The following is a 19,301-nucleotide window of genomic DNA, read 5'->3' as shown; positions in this document are numbered from 1 at the left end:
CACTTCCACTCAAGCTCTTGGTGGAGACGCGGATGTACCAGACTTAGTTTTTGACAATAGCTCATAAAGTGAAGGAAGGGGGGAATGAGAATTTAGTCATACCCTATAAACATGAAGACAAGGGGAACAGTGACAGGTATGACAAGAAAAAGAGTTTCGGGAGAAGCAAGAAGGGGAAATTCTGGGATGGCCTTAAAACCTTTGCCCCTTGTGTGACTTTTATCCCATAGTGATTGCTACCACCTATGTGGCCAGTCTAAGGCCAGGGGCTGGGAATGGGCAGGGGGCAGTCAGGAAGGAGTCCCAAGGTGAGACCAGTGAGGTGCACTGGAGTCTGTGCATCTGACAGTCTGGTTTCAGAGGGGACCTGCACACTTGGAAAAGAACTATAACGGTGAATAAAAGCAATGAATCATGCAGAAGATACGGGAAGGAGAGATGACTATGGAAAGGGGAAGGGGCTGGTCTGAAGGCTACCTTTTGGAGCCTCCATCTAACAACAACAAAGAAATCTAGAAACGGTCTCGTCCCTGCTTGGGCTCATTCCCACGCAGCCTTTCTGATTTCTCAGGGCAGAAGGTGAGGTCACCAATCCTCCATCGTTTGGCCTTGGAGTCCTCCTGCAAAGAGGGCCCGGCCTGAGCAGGATCACTCACTAGTTCCCAAAACACAATATGAATTTTCATATTCTATGCCTTTGCTCATGCTGTTCCTTCTACCAATGCCCTTCCTTCTCCTCCTATCCTCCCATGCACCCTTCCCGTCAACTCCCTTATTAATTCTCCCTTACTGTTTAGTGAACTCATCCTGTAAGGACTCCTTCAAATATCCTGTTTTTCTTACTTTTTATCCGATCAACCCCCACCCTCAGTGGAATTAAAAGCTCTTTTCTCAATGTTCTTATAACTTGCTTTGTGTACGAGTACATCATCAGAGCATTTATCACATGATATTAAAGTATTTATGTCTGATGTCCCCACTAGGTTGAGAGAGCTCTGAGTTTATGCCTGGCACTTAGTAAGTACTCAACAAACAGAGCACCTGGAAAGCTTTCTCCCATGCTTCCCATGGTGGAGAAATACAGCAGCCTCTGTCACTCTGCCTGGGAGTACAGAGGAAGCCTCCACTGATTCCTCAGGAGCTCTAGGCACTGAACACAGTCAGCCATGCTCCTTCCAGTCTGAAAAGCAGCCCTCTGAGGGCTGTCCCCCAGGCCTTCCTGCTGAACTCCTGCACTCACCCTTCAACACCATCCTGACTCTGAATGAAAACCCCAGCATGTATTCCTGCGGCACCTACTGGGTACCACTTAGAAAGGGCGGAGTCAGAGAAGCTTGGGAGCAGAGGCAATGTCCCCAAGGGTGGCAGGCTGGAAGAGCTAGGGACCTGGGGAGGGGGATGTGGGCACACGGATTTGATAGGTGGGTCTGGGCTTGGAAGTAAAGGATCAATAGCAGTTTGGGGTTGGGGAGGAGGGTGTGATGGGTAATTTTATGTGTCAGATTAACTGGACCATGGGGTGCCCAGATAGTTGGCCAAACGTTATTCTGGGTGTGTCTGTGAGGGTGATTCTAGACGAGATTAGCATTCACACTGGTAGACTGAGTAAAGCAGATCGCCCTCCCTAATGTGGGTGAGCTTCATCAATCCACTGAAGTCCTGAATCGAACAAAAAGGCAGAGTAAGAGGGAACTCCTCGGCCTGGCTGATTGAGCTGGGACATTGGTGTTTTTCCAGCCTTTGGACTCGGACTGAAACATCAGCTCTTTCCGAGTACCAAGACTGCTGGCTTTCAGCCTAGAACTTACACCATCGGCTCTCCTAGTTCTAAGTTCTCTGGACTCAGAGCGGAACGACACCATCGGCTCTCCTGGGTCTCTAGCTTGCCAACTGCAGATCTTGGGACTCTGCAGCCTCCATAATCTTGTGAGCCAATCCCTTATAATAAGTCTCTCAGCCTCGCTCTCTCTTTTTCTTTCTTTCTTGTACACACATGCATGCATTGTCTGTCTGTCTGTCTATCTATCTATCTATCTATCTATCTCCTATTGGTTCTGTTTCTTTGGAGAACCCTGACGAATACAGAGGGCTAAGGTATGAATTTCCCGGATCTCAGGAGGGCCCCACATTCCTTATTTGGCGTCCCATTTGTCCAATGAGTCTACAAAATGAGTGGGCACTTCCCACCTCCTCACATCTGAGTAGGGAGAGCCTCTACACAAATGGGGCAAGCTGTCACTCCTCTGTTGACCCCCAGCACTCAGCATGGGGTCCAGCAACCAACAGGTGACTGAACAAACCGATACCTGACACTTACTTGGGTAGCCCTTTAAAGGTTGGGGCATAATCACACCTGTACCCTCATGTCAGCTCCAAGACACTGTGAGCCACCAGCCCCAGTTACCAGATGAGCAAATGGAGGCCCAGAGACCTGGATATCGTCCTCACAGCAGGGACCCTCCTCTGGGAGGGCCAAGGAAGGATGCTGCCATGGGTCCAGGGGTCTCCTCCTCGCCCGAATATACACCTTCTCTCACAAATGGTTAGTGAGTACCTATTGCAATCAAGGCCTGTTCTGGAGACTTAGGGTAAGTACATCAGTGAACAAAGTGGACAAACTTCTCTGCCCTCACACTCTAGAGGGAAAAGACAGACAATAGATGGGAAACAGAATAAATAAGCCAATTATATAACATCTTAGCAGGAAGTATATACTATGGAAAGTACAAGAAACTACAAGGTAGAAAAGAGTAAGGGAATGAGGAGGGCAGAGGGGGGTCACAAGTTTAAATAGGGTGGTTAGGGTCAGCCTCATTGATAAGACGGCATTTGGGCAATGACGTGAAGCAGCTGAGAGTCCTGTAGCTATTGGGGGGAAGACATTTATAGGCAGAGAACAGTTGGTGCCAAGAGCCTAAGGTGAGAGTGTGTCAGGTGTATTACTTAGGGCCTTGTAGGCCATGTGAGAACTGCAGCTTTAGGAGAAATAAAGGAAGGCCACGGCTGAGGGCTGGGCCCCCACAGCAGGCCTCCAGTGGATACCACTCTTCTCCGAGAATGGGACCCCACGTGGGCAGGCGATAAGAGAGTCAGAGGATGCCTGAACGGAGGAGGGAACATCAGATGAGGAAGAGGCAGAAAGAGATTTTCCCTGACTACCATCTATCTCCAGACCTTCAGCCAGACAATCCCTAGTTCCAACCAATATCATTCCTATGGCCTGTCTACTTGCTGCCTGAATTTGGAGTCTGGCCCCAGACCTCCTTGGCCCCTCACAGGTGAGAATGATGCTGGACAGGTTATTTCTCCTCCTAGGGGACACCTGCAATGCCAGTATCAGATGGACCCCACTCCTGAAGGGTGGGTGGTGGTGAGGGTGATCTCAGGGGATAAGCTCCCTCTCCGGGCCATTGCGAAGAGTTGACCAGATAAAGAGCAGAAACGCACTTAAGTAGACTGTAGAGTGCTGGACCCTGGCTGGCTATCATATTGGCACTCAGCCTCCACAGGGGGGCGGGGGCTCCGCTTTGCCTCCACTACACAATGACAGATGTAAGAAGCAGATCAGTCCCTGCAGCCTAGATGAAGTCACACTCAGCAGCCTAATTTTAGATTGACCATCTGCTCTTCTATCCCAGAAACTCAGCTCTGTCTGGGATTCGCTCTGTCTGGAATTGCCAGGGAAACAAATCCTGCTCTCTGGGTACACACACTGGTGGTGTCCAGATCAGAGCTGGCCAATGGGCCTCTGCCATGGGGAGTCCCCTTAGGCGCTGTGTCACACAGGACATCTGTGTCTTCCTTACTGGTCTCCTGTCTCACACCTAACAGCCACAGATTCCTGTGGGGGCCATCTTTGGATTTCTATTCTGCCTTTCCAGATAGCTGGTGGGTCAAATGTGGGCCTGTGTCAATCAGAACCGGAGGACCTCCTGGACAGGGATGGCGCTTAGCCACCCTCACACCCCCAGCACCCAATACATGCCCTGAGGAGTTCATCCCAGAGAAGTATGGCCCAGTGAGACCAAGGCTGGGAAAGCACACAGGAAGGGCCCATTGTTTGCATATCTTCCTAGGAAGGCTTCTCCAAGGAGGTGATTTTTGAGTTGGACTTTGAAGAGTAGGTTGGTATTTATTAATGGAAAAGACAAGAAAAGGCCACCATGGCAGGGGAAACAGGTAAAGAAACAAAAGCTTGAAAGAGCATTGAATGTTAGGGAATGGCCCGAAAGGAGGGAGGGAGGAGAAAGTAGGGATTCTATGTGTGTGTTGGGGTTACTGGGCCCTAACTCCAGGCTAAAAAGTTGGGCTTGTGCCCTCAGGTGGGAAGTCCTGTGAAGGGGCCTTGGAGCTGGGCTCTGACAGACAAGTGTGGGTGGCTTCCAGGTGTGAAGCCCAGGCCCCTTGAATATGGGAGTCGCCTTCTGTGTCCTTCCCTCTCCCCATGGCCTGTCTGGTCCTACAGGACACTCCCCCACCTCCCCAGCCCCTATGGGGCGGGCACCAAACGCAGGGCCTGTCGGGGGTGCCACTCTCCTCCCACACTTGCACCTGAGTGCTGGGCCACGCATCCCCTGACATCAGGCCCTCACCTCCTCCGCTTCCTGGCCACTCCGGTGACGACTGCTCTGTCCTTGCCTCAATCCCCAGTTCCCATGGGCAGGACCTCCTTTGGCTTCTCTGGACTCAGTTTCTCCACCTGGTGCTGCTGTCTAGAGATTCCTCAAGAAAGACGCTGCAGGTAGATACTTCCTACCTGAGCACTGCCCATCGGCACCCAGGAAGGCTACGACTGTGGAAGGCAACCCGTGTTCTCTGGGCTACAGGCTTCCTACATTTCTTTGTTTAATTCTTCTAACATCCTTTTGAAATATTTATTATTTATCCCTTTTTACAGGTAAGGAAAAAAGGGTTTGATGAGGTGAACTGCAGGCTGGTCACACAGCCAGGGTGTGGGAGAGCTGGGGCATGGACCTCACCTCAGTCCGTCTTTCCTCCTCTCCCACCAGGCTCCCCCCAACCACCCAGCCATGAAGGCAGGGCCTGAGCAGCTGGTGCCAGGAACACAGTGGTCAAGGCCTCTGGCCAGTCTGGGTGGCAGGTGGGGAGTGGGGAACTGGAGAGAAAGCGCCTCACCCAGAGACCCTACCTTGATGCCCTTGAGAAAGAAGGAGTTAAAAGCTTATGCAAAGAGATTTGCAAATAGACATTTGGATGATTTAAGTGTTAAGGAATCAGAACCATATGGATTAAATGTCCCTGACGTTACGTATGGTTTTAAAAATTAGAAGGAAATGTACCGGGAACACATACACACATATAAAATATGTAAGGCCAGACCACATTTTTAGCTTTGTGAACATGGAGTTATTTGAAAAACACCACACAGCATTCACCCAACTTCTCCCAGGCTGGCCCTCCCCTCCCATGCCACCCCCTCCCCAACCCCTGACTTCTCTCACCAAATGGGGCTCAGCTCCCTCCTTAGGGACCCAGCCTGAGAAAGAGACTTCCCAGAACAGCAGGCTTGCTGCCTTAACCACAGGACAGTTGGAGCCAAACAGCTGGCGCAGGAGGGCTGGGGGCTCGCAGAGGCCAGATGGGCGGCTGCAGGTGGAAAGAGACAGTGGGAATGCCAGTTTCCCAAGAGGGTTTGAAAGTACTTTAAGAGAAGGCATTGAATGGCTTTGGGGAGGCAGACACTTTGAGGTGCAGCAATTTCCGCTTATAATTGCTTCTTTTACCTCACCCAACTCTCCCAGCAACCTTGGGAGAAAAGAGTTATCACCTCCACTTCACAGGAGGGGAAACGGAGGCTCAGGAGGGCTGGATGCCCTGCACAGCTAGCAGAAAGGGGTCAGACCACAGCCTGGATTTCACCATCACACACCCAGGGCGGCTCCTACCCTACCTCGCAGCTTGAGGCCAACCAAAAAGATAAGCCTGGGTCCCGTTTAAGGACGAGCATTAAAAAATTGCTTGTGTTAGCTCCTCAAAGTTGAAGGTCTATCTGGCCAGTTGTTTGTGAGGACTCCCTGAATACAAAAAATATCAGGTTTGGCTGTGACTTTAAATTGTACATATTGTTGAGCTGGGGGAGAGGGTATACAAAGATCAGTTTGGAAAAAATTAGACCAAAAATTGCCTGGTCAAGTCCTGGTGGGGAAGAGAGAGGATGAGAACAAAAGCCACTGTAGGCAAGGAGTCATCTGGGGTGCCAGGAACGGTACCTCCCTGAGCCCTCACCCCAGCCTCTGTAGAGGGTGAAGTTTCCTTTCTTCTCCAGAGAAGGAACCACAGGGGCAGAGAGCCTGGGTAACTTTCCTCAGAGCAGACAGCTGCGTTTCTAACCCGGGACCCTCCAACACCAGGCCAGTGTACTTTCCCTAAACTCAGCTGGCTGGGGCCAACCCTCCCCAAAGGTGGCCATGGCTTAGCTGGAAGCATGTCGTCAGGAGAATTCATGCCACGAGAAGCCCTGCATCAGGAGGACTGACACCGAGTCTGTTTCCTACACAGCTAGGTTCCCTCTGTCCAGTCCAGGGCCGACATTTGTTAAATGATTGTTCAGCAAATCAGTGGGCGCAAAGGAAGAAGGCATTCCCTCCCCTTTTCTTTTCCCCATTCCTCACTAGTGCCATTGTTTTGTGGGCACAAGGGACGGCCTTCACACGATGTATTTATCCGGGTGACTGTCCTGTTCAATGGGATGCATGCTTACTCCCTGTCCAGAGCTCTCGGGATGCTGATTTTTGAACCTGGGATATTTCAAGGACATAAAATTCAAGGACAGGCAGGAACTAGAGAGAAAAGGAAAAAGGGAACAGGGATGGAGACGGAGAGGGTGAGACTCCAGCTCTGGATTGGAGCTTCCTCCCAAGACTTCAACCAAAAGCCTGCAGCAGATGTGGCCATTGAGGGGCTTCTTGTAAGAGCCTATTAACAGGTATCCTTATGTCTAGTCTCATCCCAGACCCACCTGGCCACAGGCCACCAGAATAGTGCCCTGATACTGGGATCAGACCCAGTCACTTTGCAAGTACCTCTGAGGGGTGCCTTTGCCCACAGTCTCTCTCATGATCAAATACATTGGGGAAACACTGATTATTGCACAGACCACTTGGAGATTCCCAATGGACACCTGCAGATGAAAAACCTGGAGGAGAGCTGGGAAAGAAAGCAGCTCATCTTTAAGCCACACTTATTGAAAAACGACAAAGACCCCCTTTCCCCCACCAGCGGTTCTGTCCCTTAAACCCAATTTTCAAGCACACAGAATTCTTGCAATTCTGGTCATGAGTGGCACATGCTGTGTCCTTTGCCTGGAATGCTCTTCCTTTCCAGTTAACTCCTCTCCAAATCTGAAGTTTACCTGCACTCATCTCCTCAAGGAAGCTCTCCCTGACCCCTGGCTGAACCCGTATATACTCTCTCCATATACTCTCAGCACACCTGTATCCTCTCATTCCCTGTACACACTCTCTCAGTACCATATATTTTGTTTTAGAGCCCAAGAAGTATCAACAGTTATAACTTATTTAGATGTGTGTAATCTTTTAGCCTGATGACTAGCTCCCTCACTGAAATACAAGCTCCATGAGCACAGTGACACATGTGCTTTGCTCACCGTTGAAGCCCCAGAACCTGCCACAGTAGCTGCTGGCCCACAAGTTTTTCCCAGTACCCCCTGAGAGGCCCGGAGTGAGGGAGAACATGGCTGGGAAGGTCCCTGTGACCTCACTTTCCTCCCCGCAGAGGGTGAGGTGGAAAACCAGGGGACGCAAACTCCAGCCTCAGGTGTCTCAGAAACTCCTTGTGAGAACATGACAATAGGCCACATAATGCTTCTGAGCTTCGGGTTTCCTAATCTGCAAGATTGAAAGGATGTGTCAATACAGAATGGTTTACATTTTTATATCACATTACTGACTCAGCTCACTCTTCTAATACCAGGGTAATGAGCAGCACTGCTTTTTATCTACCCAATATCCTCTCTTCCCTTTCTTCTGGTAAGAGTTGCTCAGGGAACTGTCCTCCCCCAATCACGATTCTGGCTGGGCTTCCCATCACAGCACCCCACCACCATGTCCATGGCGGTGGGCAGGCTACCTGTTTCGTCAAATACTACAGTCCACAGGGCTGGGAGTAGCCATGCCACCCACGCTGTGCCCATCCCAGCACCTCCCTGAGATACTTCTCACTGTAACAGCTGGCAGGAACAGGCTGGGCTCGCTAGCTGAGATGGTGAAGGCCAGGAGCCGTCAGGGGCCCACGGCCCTCATCTATTCCCTGTAGCCACTGTGTCATGCTATGGAGAAGAAGAAGCCCCGTAGCAGATGAGACTGAGCTCAACACAAAAAAGAGTAAAAATGAGAATGTAGGGCAGAAAAGAGTGATGACATTGTATCACTTCCTGGATGTAGCCACGCCTGAGTTCCACCCACTCATCCATCCTAGTAGAATGGGACCGTGAGACAAAATTCAATCTCTCCCCTGCCCCACTCTCTCTTTTCTTAAGCCAGATGGAATTCAGTTGCTATCCTTCACATTTGAAAGAATGCTGCCTAATATACTCAGGTCCAAAGCTACCCCCTAGTACTGAAGAAACAATCTCTTGGAAGGACGGTAGTAACGAACGTGAGCATGCATTGAGAGCCCTGCACTATTTTAACACGTGTCACATGTGTCATCCTGTCTAATCCTCATGACCAGCCTACACAATAATAGAGAAATACAACGGTGGGATGGAAGAGAAGGAACACTAGACTAGGGTGTTAAAGACCTGAGCTCCAGTCTTGGCTCTGCCATGCATTAGCTGTACGAGGTTGAGCTGGTTTCTTAACTTCTCTGGGCTTACCTCTCCTCCTTTATAAAGTGGGGCAGTGATGCCCACCTCAAAGGCTGCCATGAGGAACGATGAGACAAAACAAACAAAAGAACGCAGCAGTGTTCCTGGCTAGGAGAGCCTTAATAAACATTAGCTGAGCCTGTCAAATCTAGAAGGCCTTTCTAGAAAAGTAGTTCAATACACCTTGTTTCTAAGGATTAGTGTGGGCCATGGGTAAAAGAGGAGATGGATATGTGACAGCCTCCCAGCTAGAGTTCAATATCCAGTTAATTTCCAACACTGGCCATTGGTGGCTGGCTTGCCAGGGCCACTAGGTTGGCTGCTGGGTCTGCTTCTCCACGGTCAGGTGTATCCACAGGGACGGCTCCAGCAGATCAATGACGGGTCACTGAGGCAAGGAGTCTGTTTATGGTTTCCAGATGGCCCCACGCTGCTTCCAGTCTCCCTTGCACAGTGGTAAAAGAATGGGCCGGGACTCTGCAAAGGCTGAACTTGAACCTGAGTCCCCACCTAATGGATTGTTGGCTTTATTGGGGTGAGGGCAGGGTGTGCCCTTCTATGCTGCACTGTCTGGGAAATTGAACCGTCTGTGTCGCCTTCCAAAGAGCAATTCTGAAAACTGCTGCTCAGAATCAATATTTTGGTTGCATTTTGCGATGCAGCGGTGGGGGAGATTTCCACTGAGTGTGGTTTACAGGGCGATTCTCCTGTTGTTTACTCCCTGCCATCCCCACAGCCTGTTCCTGGCAGGCATCTGTGACTGCTGCACTCCTGGGCCACTGGGACCCGGACGCTCGGCTCTGGAGAGCCATCAAGCCCTTCATGGGGGCCTGATTGCGATAACGCATTAGGCAGCTGGCCACCACACCCTCCCTACTCCCCAGCTCAACCTTGCCCTTCTTGGCCAGTTCCAGCCAAGGCTGGCGCTCTCTTAGGAGCCTCGTTCCCACCAACTAGGGGACACTGTAATTAGTTGAGCTGCTCTAGGCCAGGGGCTTGGAATTCCTGTGGGCCTAGAGATGTGGCCTTGTCCGTTTCCTCTTCCCAGGGTGGCCTCCTGCCCTCACTCCTTTCCGCCAATTCACCTCTTCCTTGGAGCCACAACCACACAGCAAGCACCATGCAATCCCTGCAATAAGAGTAAGACTGCCTCCTACCCATCCCCCACCCATCAGGTACCCTCTTGAGAGAAACCCCACCCCCACAGAGCCCAAGCATTCCATGCCTCCTGGTTACCATGACTGTGACTATTGCCCTACCCGCCCCCACCCCAGGCCAGATTGCGCGGCTGCCGAGGCTCTGCATGCCCCGTGTTTGTGCCTCTTCACATCGTGAGAGCCCTCTAGCCAAGAGGCCATCCCTAATTTCAAAGTGGTAGAGGCCTGCATCAAGCATGCTTCTGAGTCAGCTCATCCTGCAGTCTGCTCTCTGCTCCCGACTGCCATGGCCAGATTGCTGGGGAGAGATGGATTCGTGGGATCACGGTTGGGCAATCCAGACAGAAAAGCAACCGAAGAGGGGGGAGTGGTGTTTCTAGGCATGGAGTTAGGTAACTGCAGGATGGCATCTGTGGCCCAGGGAAAAGATGCCCCAGCAGGGCTGGACCACAAGGATCTTGGTTAGGGGAGCTCATATGTGACCGGGTGTTTGGAATGTTAAAGACCCTTTTCATGGTATACCTTGAGGCTCGGTGAATATTGTTCTTTCTCCCATTTTTTTTTTTCCACCTCTCCAAAGCCACTCCCTGGCTCCTTTGACATACATCTAATTCTGGTGGGTCCTAGAGTTACCACAATGTGGGTCTTCTAGAACCCCCACACCATCTTGTGGGTGAGGGCTGAAGCCTCCAGATGCCCAGGTCCATGCCCAGGGTCATACAGCAGAGCGAGGGAAAGCCTGGCTTTGGATTCACTGGTCAGAACCCAAGGCCACAGCTCATTCCACAGCCCCATGGCTGCTGGTGAACACAGAAAGGACACAGCCTGTCTCCCCAACTGGGTGCCTAGGGACTCTTATTTTGCCAATACCTATAATGGAAGCTGCTGGTCTCTCCCCTACCCTCTCCTAGTGGTGCAGAGCCCAGCTGCTCGCATCTGAGAAGGGGGCTGGTGGCAGGGCTGGGAGTGCAGTCTGCACTCTGGCATGGAAAGGAGCTTCTTACCAACCCACGAGGTGCCAATGTCCAGCTGCGGCTCTATTGGCACTGTGCAGACCAGGAATGTCACTCCTTCCCCCTAGCTCTTCTCAGCCCCAGGCTCTGGGCTCAGCAGCTGAAGGTTCAGCCCTGCCCATCACTGAGCTCATCTTGCCCAGGCCTGGGAGGATGTGGGAAACCCAGTTCTATCTAGGGCCAGAATTCATTTTCTCACCATAAGCCACATGCCTTGTGGGTGCCCTGGGCTTGCTTCTACTCACCCGCCATGGTCTTATTCTAGTCTCCTTGGAAGGCAAGGCATCTGTCTGTGGGCCTGACCTGAGGCCACTCTGGCTGCATTCATCAGAACTTCAGGTCCAGCTCGCTTTGCTGAGAGTTGGTAACTGCCTGACCCTACAGCCATTCCCTCCACGGGCTGGGCCCTGTACCTCCTACTCATGGCAGCCATGTCTGGGCCCTGCATGAAGAGGGATGGGCCAGGACTGCTGGGGCCCCTTCTAAGAGGCTCTGGCTGTCACACCCAGAGCACACACGAAGGCCTGGACAGCTACAGCTGTGACACCATAGTTTCTCCATGGGCCAGCTTGGGGAGCAGGCCTGAAGGGCCATTCCTCTCAGGCCAAGCTGCTGAGATCCTTCCCCCCTCTACCAGTTCCCTTCAGTGTTGAACATGTCCATAGTGACAAAGGGGTCACTCTGGTGTTGGCCTTGCACCTATAATTCCCTTCTTCCAAATTCCAACTCCAGCAGGGTATCACTCAGAGTGCCCAAAACAATGGGCACTAAGCTACACCCAGGCATGTAACTTACAGGTTCTCAGTCTCATCACAGAGTCCAGATTGGCCCGGCTCAGCCTCCACACTCAAGGCCATATTCCCACCCCTTTTCTCCTTAAACTGACTGCAGGGCTGTCTCGAATCCAGCCTGGGGAGAAGGGTTGTCTTTTCTGCTCGTGCTGGAGGTAAAACTTGCCCTTCTGCCTAGAAACTGCTTTATGCCACCTGATTCTCTTGCTGGTTCTTTATCCCCTGGAGGGCACCCCAAACCTTTTCAAACAATATATGGGGTATAAGTCAATAAAACACCCCTCGTGGAAGCTTGCCTTTTACAGACATAATCATAGCTACCAATTATCGATCACTTACTATGTGCTAATCTCCAGGCTAAACATTTCACATGTATTTAATCCTCATAATAATATTCCTAGGAGGTAGTACTAATATTATTCCCACTTTACAGATGAGGGAAATGAGGCTCAAAGTCCATCTTATTCTAAGGCCCTTCTTATCCCCCAGAAGCTGAGAACTGATCTGTGTGCTTTATCAATGGGCTACAAGAGCTGTTTCTTAGGGACCCAGGGGCCACTCACAGTAGAACTAAAACATGTGCTGTCTCCCCAGCAAGTAACACAACAGTGCTTGGCCTGAGCTCACATGGCTTCAAATCTTCTGACCACTTGCCCTTGGGGTCAACTTGTCAGCCGCAGGAGACAAGGCACTCTTGCACTGCTTCTTTCATGGACACAGCTCATGCAGCACATGTCCTCCGGGCCAGCTCTGTGCAGCGCTGACCTGTCTGCACCCAGCTGTCCTGAGACCACCCTAACGGGATGGGCAGGTGCACCAGCTGGCTGGTGTGACCCGCGGGAGGGAGGAGCCAGGACAGGGACTTTGTCAGGCTGCATGCGAACCTCATTGCCACAACCTGTGACTGATGTGTCTGCTTCCCCTCACGTGGACTGGCTGCCCAGCTTGCATGTTTTTTCTGACTATCTGAGAATTGGTTCACTTACAAATCTGCACCCATCTTACCTCTGGGAATGGTGGAGCCCTGTTCAGACACATCCGGCCTCCCTCTAATGCTCTCCCAGACGACATTTCCCCAGCTATTCCAGCTATTACATAATCTAGGGAGCCCAACCCCCACCAGCCAGGCCTTTTATTGGAAAGCTCTTTCACAAGGGCCTTGGGGATATAACTTGCAGGAGGGCCAGCTGGGGCTGCTCTGTGGTCTCTCTCTCTCTCACACGCATACACGCACACACACACACACACATGCACACACACACACACATGCACGCACTCATGCACACATGCACGCACATAGTCCTGTGCCCCAGCACACGGGAGCAGCTGCCCATTACATGCCTTGTGCTCACTGTGGAACGCCGCCCCACGTCTTTCTGGCCCACCCCATCAGGAAGTCCTCTGACCACCACCACCGGCAGGCTTCGGGCTGGCCTCCTCCTAGCTCTCGGAGCCCTGTGCGCTCACTGTGCTGCTGTGGCCCTGTGTGTGTCTCCCTCACTAGGCTGTGACCTCTCCAGGGAAGTGACTGGGTCTGAGTCCTCCCTGTGCCCCCAGCACCTGCATCAGCCTGACCCTGAGTGGGCAGGTTGATGAAATGGGTCAGTGAATTAAAGAAAGGATCCCACCAAACGCCCTACAGTTGGTGACTTGGGGCACGCTGCAAAAGCAGCCTCGCAGACTTCCCAGATAGACCACAAAATGTCTGCTCTGAAGAGACCCAAGAAATGAGTCCATTTTTCAGAGGGGAAACTGAAACTCAGCTGGGGACAGGTGGCACTTAAGGATACACAGCCTGTTGGTGGCAGAGCCAAGAACTCACCGAGCTCCCGGGCCTCTCCCCAGCATCATGCTTTCTCTGAACCTTGGTCACATGCTCTGGGGTACTCACTCCTTAGCAATGACTCCACCACCTTCTAGGCCCTGGGGTCCGCCTAGGACACAAATGCCACAAAGACACAGTCCTGGTCCTCAAGAAACTGCAGACATGGACCCAAAGAGCCATAAAGTGGAGTGAAAAGGAAATAACAAAAATGTTTCCAGAGGTGCCACCCAGGGAGATAGGAAAGGTCAGGAGAGACTTCTTGGAAGGCGTGACATCCAAACTGGGTCTTGAATATGAGTTTACGAGGAAGACTAAGTTGGAGATGGGTGAGCAGAGGAAGTGGTAGCCCCGTTAAAGAGACATGCGCAAAGACACAGAAACATGAAGTGATACAGCAAGATGGGAACTGCACTGGCCTAAGTACAGGGGAACCCGTACTTTGAGGTTGGCGCAGGGGGCAAGGCCATGTCAGGAGAGGCTTGAAAGCCACACTAGTCCAACTGGCTTCAGCTTGTAGGTAAAGAACCTTACTTCTACTTGGGGCCCCGACGCCCTCCAATTGCCTTTCCTTTGTGTTCCCATCATCCCCAGAGCGGTAGGAAGCACAGATAGCTGCTATCACTCCACTCTCTCATCCCCCAGGTCCTGGAACAAACTCTTCTTAACTCACAGGACCTCCTCCTAGCCACAGATGTCCTTGCATCTCAGAGCTGGAGCTGTGACACACTGAGACTTGATACTTGCGGAAATGAGCTCACACGGACTTCAGAATGTGGTGTCCTTAGGGTAAATCTCATACACAAGGTGGAACTTCGTATAGTCAAAGCTGCTTTTTTTGGGGTCTGAGTGAATGAAAGGGTTATTGCATGGCCCAGGGTTCAAAGTGGACATTGCTGGGAGCTGAGAGGAGGCTCGCCTTGGTTGTGCATTTCCCCAGACTGTACGTGCACAGAGAATCCTGGAGCATCCGCTCAGACCCTCGTCAGGGTCCAGGACTTAGTAGAAATGCAGAAACACAAATCACAGGAGGCTGGCAGAGGATGGAGCTAAATTAGAAGAGGCTTAGGACCTTGTGGCAGGTGCCCCTTGAGACCATCTCCATTTCAGCATTTGGAGGGTCTGCCCTCTACTGCCCTCCTGGTCTCACCACCTCATGGTGACTCTCAGGACCCGTGAAAGAACCCAGCAAGGATCCAGCAACTTGTACGTTTCTATGGATCCCAGCTGGTTCCTAGCTGGTTACCAGCTGAGTGGCCCTTTGTTCTAACCTCTCTTCCAGGAGACTCTTGTCCTCTGAAGAAGCCCTTTCCCTGACTTTGGAGATCTGGTCAGGCCTCTGGTGTGACAGAGGGTGTAACTGAGCCCCGGCAAGGGGAAATGGTTGACTGAGGGTCACACAGCGAGGCAACGGCAAGGGCAAGGGAGGACCCAGAGCTCCTCACTCGCCACCTCACCGCCACGACTTCCTGGAGGTGACTCAGAGAGACAGTCGGCACAGGAAGGAAGTGGGAAAGGGAAGCCCAGCCCGCTGGATTCCAGGTCACCACTTTGTTAGTCCAAAGCCACCAACCACCTTGGTCATGCGGCTCTGCCTGGTGCCGTGACCTTGCAGCCCTTCCTTCCCAAGGCCACAGCTGCTGGCCATTTCCTCCAGGGTCAAGCCTACTCGGCTTCTCTGGGGTCTCCAGGGACATGTGCTGGAACTGTGTGTTAACAGTGAAGGAGTCCCATGCTGCAGAGTCCCATGGTGCTTCCCTCCTGCTGGGTCAGGGGGTCACCTCCATAGACTTGGCGAGTGGCTGAGCCTGTGTGGGCCAAAGGTTCGTAAGTGAAATGAGACGAGGCATTATTATAACCTCATGTTTAGTAACTGGGGCTCTGCAACCAGTGTTCAGTTTTCATCATCTGCTGGCTATGGGTGCTTTGGTTAACTCGGTTTCTTTGTAAATCTGTAAAACGAGGTGATAGTATCTACTTTCTAGGCTACTTGGAGGATTAGATGAGATAATACATGTAAAATCAGCCACACACTGAGCTATGCACAATGGCTCTTGTCGTCGCTTACTTTCCCGGGTGGAAGTGTATGTATCCTCTCATTTAATGCTCACAACAAGCCTGCAAAGTAGATGTGATTATTCTCATTTAACTGGTGAGATACCCAAAGGGAGCAAGGACACACAGGTGAGGGAAGGCACACAGAAAGGTGAGGGCAGCTCATGTCTCGTGGAGGCAGGATTTGAACCTGGTTCAAGCCGATTCCAGAACAGGAGTGTTTTCTCACCAGTCACAGCACCCTCTTTTGCTGTTAGGTGAGCCTGTGCTTGTGTTTGCACTACCGGCTGCATGCTTGTGTGGCAGGGCCTCTGTTCCCTCCCCCTGGAGTCCCATGTTGGCCCTGAGACTTGGGGTCTCGGAGACTCTGTGATCCCATCCACACACTGGAAAATGGGCCTCCCCAGCCTTCTTCACAGAGGAACAAATGAGATGAGGGGTGCGGTGGAGCGCTGCAGCTGTACTGTGCTGTCTGAATGACAGGTGTCACCCTGTGACCGGAACTACTATGGGGACTCTGCTCAGTGCAGCCTGTGGTTCAGGGTCCAGGAGGACCAAGCCTGCAGGAGCGTCTGCCTCGGCTGCCACAGGAAATGCCATGGGCCCCTTTAGCCCGGGGCTTTCCAAAAGCTGAGAACAGGCTTCTGGAGGGAGGAAGGAGTGGTGTGGACACACAAGTTTTTGCTCCACTGGACTAGAAGTTTCTCAAAGGGCAGGACCAGCTCACAGCATACACCTTGGATGGATGGTCATCTACCCCACACTTCAGACACACGGGGTTCCTGCTGGGTCACCAAATGGGCCAGGTTGCTTGCCCCATGCCCAGATCCAGCAGCACCACGTGTGAGACCCCCTGACTCCCCAGGAAGAAGAGACCATTCCCCTCTTTGTGAGCCTGCCTCCCCCCAGCAACCGCAGCATGTGACTATATCATATTTCCAATCTCTAACTTGAATCCTTGTTGGAACAAGGTGAAGGTTTGAATTAAGAAAAAAATACCCTTGAATTTACTTGTTTTCCGTCTGTTTCTCTTGCTGGATTGTAAGTTTCCTAAAGGCACCTTCTACGTTCATATTCATCTTTGTAATTCTTAATAACCAGCACAGGGCATGGTGAGGGGTTTGTGATATGGTTCTCTCTGCATGTGTCCTGTCCCCTCATCTTCCCATCCCCACAATCCCTCAGGCGGGGCATGTGCTGGAACTGCGTGTTAACAGTGAAGGAAATGGGCACCAATGGATTCTCCTCCCAGCAAACCAACTGGCTTACGTACATGGACGTAGTCTCAAGTCATGGCTTTCTTGGTGCATTCTGGGCTTATTTTGGGGTTCTGGGCTATATTGTCAAAGGGCAAATTCCCTGTTTACATAATCATCTCTTCCAGGAAAGTGAGCTGCTGTTTTGAGATACAATATGGGGTAGCAATGAGGAGTAGCAATGCATCAAAATCCCTATAAAGTTAACATCCTTTTTCCTTTACTTGGCTTCTGATGAGTGTGTGTGACTGATTACTTCTAGGACATATCCAACCTTGTCTGACCTGGGTGCAGCTGGATTGTGGGAGTTACCTGTAGACTTGTCACTACTGACTGAATCTAGGTACAAACCCAGCCTCTCATCTGGCTCAAGGAGCCCTGGGGAAGGCAGTGTCAAAGCCTTCCAGGAGTGGGAGTGGGGAGCAAACAGAAAGCAGGGAGTTTCTGAGCACCCAGACCCCAGGAAGTGGTTCCAGCTGCTATGAGTCTCTGGTTCTCATCTGTGAAAAGGGAGAATATAATCTGCCCTACAGCGTTACGACAGGCTCAGTATGAGATCATAGTATGTTAAAACAACTAGCTCAGAGCACAGTAACAGTTGATTCATTCATTCCACAAACATCAATTTAGCATTTGCTATGGGTCAGGCACTGCTCCAGGCACTGGGAATAATATATAGACAATAGCATGTTATATGGTGGTGAGTGCTACCAAGAGAGCAAAGCAGAGAGTGGGGTGGTAGCAGTAAAATGTTTTGCCATTTTAAATAGGAGCCAGAGAAGGCTCCACCAAGATGCAGACATTTAATTAAAGAGCTGAAGAAAGTGAGGGAGTGAACCATGCATGCATTTTTTTTTCCCAGCAGAAGAAAGAGCAAGTGTAAAGGCCCTGAGGCCAGAGTTTGAGGAACTGCATGAAGGTCAGAAGATACGGGGTGTGAAGTCATTAGGGGCCACATCACTGGGGCTGTGAAGGCATTTGTAAGACCTCTGGTTGTTTTACTCAGGGACAGGAAGCCTCTGGAGGCTTTCCAGACAAGGGTTGACACAACCTGACTTTTATAACCGATCAATAAACTTCAAAGCCTAGTCACTGCCCAGACCTCTGCAACTCCAGCTCACATGCTTTCTCCTTCCTCAGATTTCTTTCAGCTTTCTACATCTATCCAAACCAGGAGGGTCTCCTCACTTTCTGCCAAGTGCAGGCTGCAAAGACGCACTGCAGAGAGACTATCTTTGGGAAGAGAGGGAAACAGAGAAGTCTTAGGTTGGGGACCTTGTCCTCCCTGAATGCTTGGATAGCCAGCCTCTGGGTCTGGCTCAGCGGCAGTCATGCACACACTCTGTGCATCGGGGTGTGGGGACACTAACGGCCCCTGGCGCCACTTTGTCATCTGGGATAGCTCTGTGCAGAACGGAGAATTTCATTCAGCATTCCCTCACCCTGCTTGTCTAACATAAAGTGAAATCATCTGTTTTAAAATAAAACAATTCCCATCTCTATCAGTGCTTTTTAACCTTTTTTTTGGGGGGGGGGGCGGGTCACCTGCCTCTTTGAGAATCTTCTGAAAGCTACGTGCTATCTCTTCAAAAAATGAACATAGGATATGCATTCATTCTGTGGTAATTTCAGGGGTTTCATAGATCCCTGAAAATTCAGCGAAGAAACCATTATCTAGGCCAGTGATTTTCCAACCTGCGGCTCCCACTGAATGAATGGATGAAGAAACAAACAAAGACTGGAAAAGCCACATGCAGATGGAAGAACAATAGGGGAGGGCAGGACACACAGATGCAGCCACCGCTGGGCACCAGGATTCTTGCTGATGGTTCTGAAGCCTTTGAAGAAGTTGATGAGAAGGAACGTGTGGTCAGGCCTTGTGTGACCGGTTCCTGCAGAGAGCTGGAGCTCATCTCCTGAAGCTTCCTCTATTGCTCTCATCCAACCCCTGTGAGTGACCATCTTTCTAAAAGGTATCACACACTTCCCTGCCTTTCTTAGGTGCCTCGAACAAGACAAAACAGAACTTTTGTTTGGTGGCTACAGGGCAACAGTGTGAATATAAATTCAGACAAATAAAAGGAAACAATCTCTTGAGACACAGCTGAGCCACTAAGGCGCAAGGCTCCTGTGTCAGTCTCCCCGCCTGCCCCCGTCCCCCCGCCTCGCCATCACAGCTCTCCTGCTGGGATCCAGGCTCCTAGCCTCTGTTCATTTTATTTTTCTGACACATCTCCTAAGAAGCTGGAACGAACTTTTAACTCATTCTTCTAGTCACGCCTCTCACTGTGAAGCTTTTAACCTAATCTTGTTTTTGTCCAATCACTGTTCTATGTTATGACACAGAGAGACCGTCAGA

General features: G+C 51.2%; 1 protein-coding gene across 5 annotated transcripts in view; it reads right to left on the bottom strand.

Moving 5' to 3' along the window:
- The window catches only part of HIVEP3 (HIVEP zinc finger 3), a 461,664-nt gene that overhangs the window by 129,085 nt on the left and 313,278 nt on the right, over positions 1-19,301 (bottom strand). The window lies entirely within an intron of this gene.

The sequence above is a fragment of the Rhinolophus hipposideros genome (assembly GCF_964194185.1).
Source record: "Rhinolophus hipposideros genome assembly, chromosome: 8".
In the NCBI taxonomy this organism is placed as follows: domain Eukaryota; kingdom Metazoa; phylum Chordata; class Mammalia; order Chiroptera; family Rhinolophidae; genus Rhinolophus; species Rhinolophus hipposideros.
The sequence above is the reverse complement of the archived record's forward strand: the minus strand, read 5'-3'. Positions and strand labels throughout refer to the sequence as shown.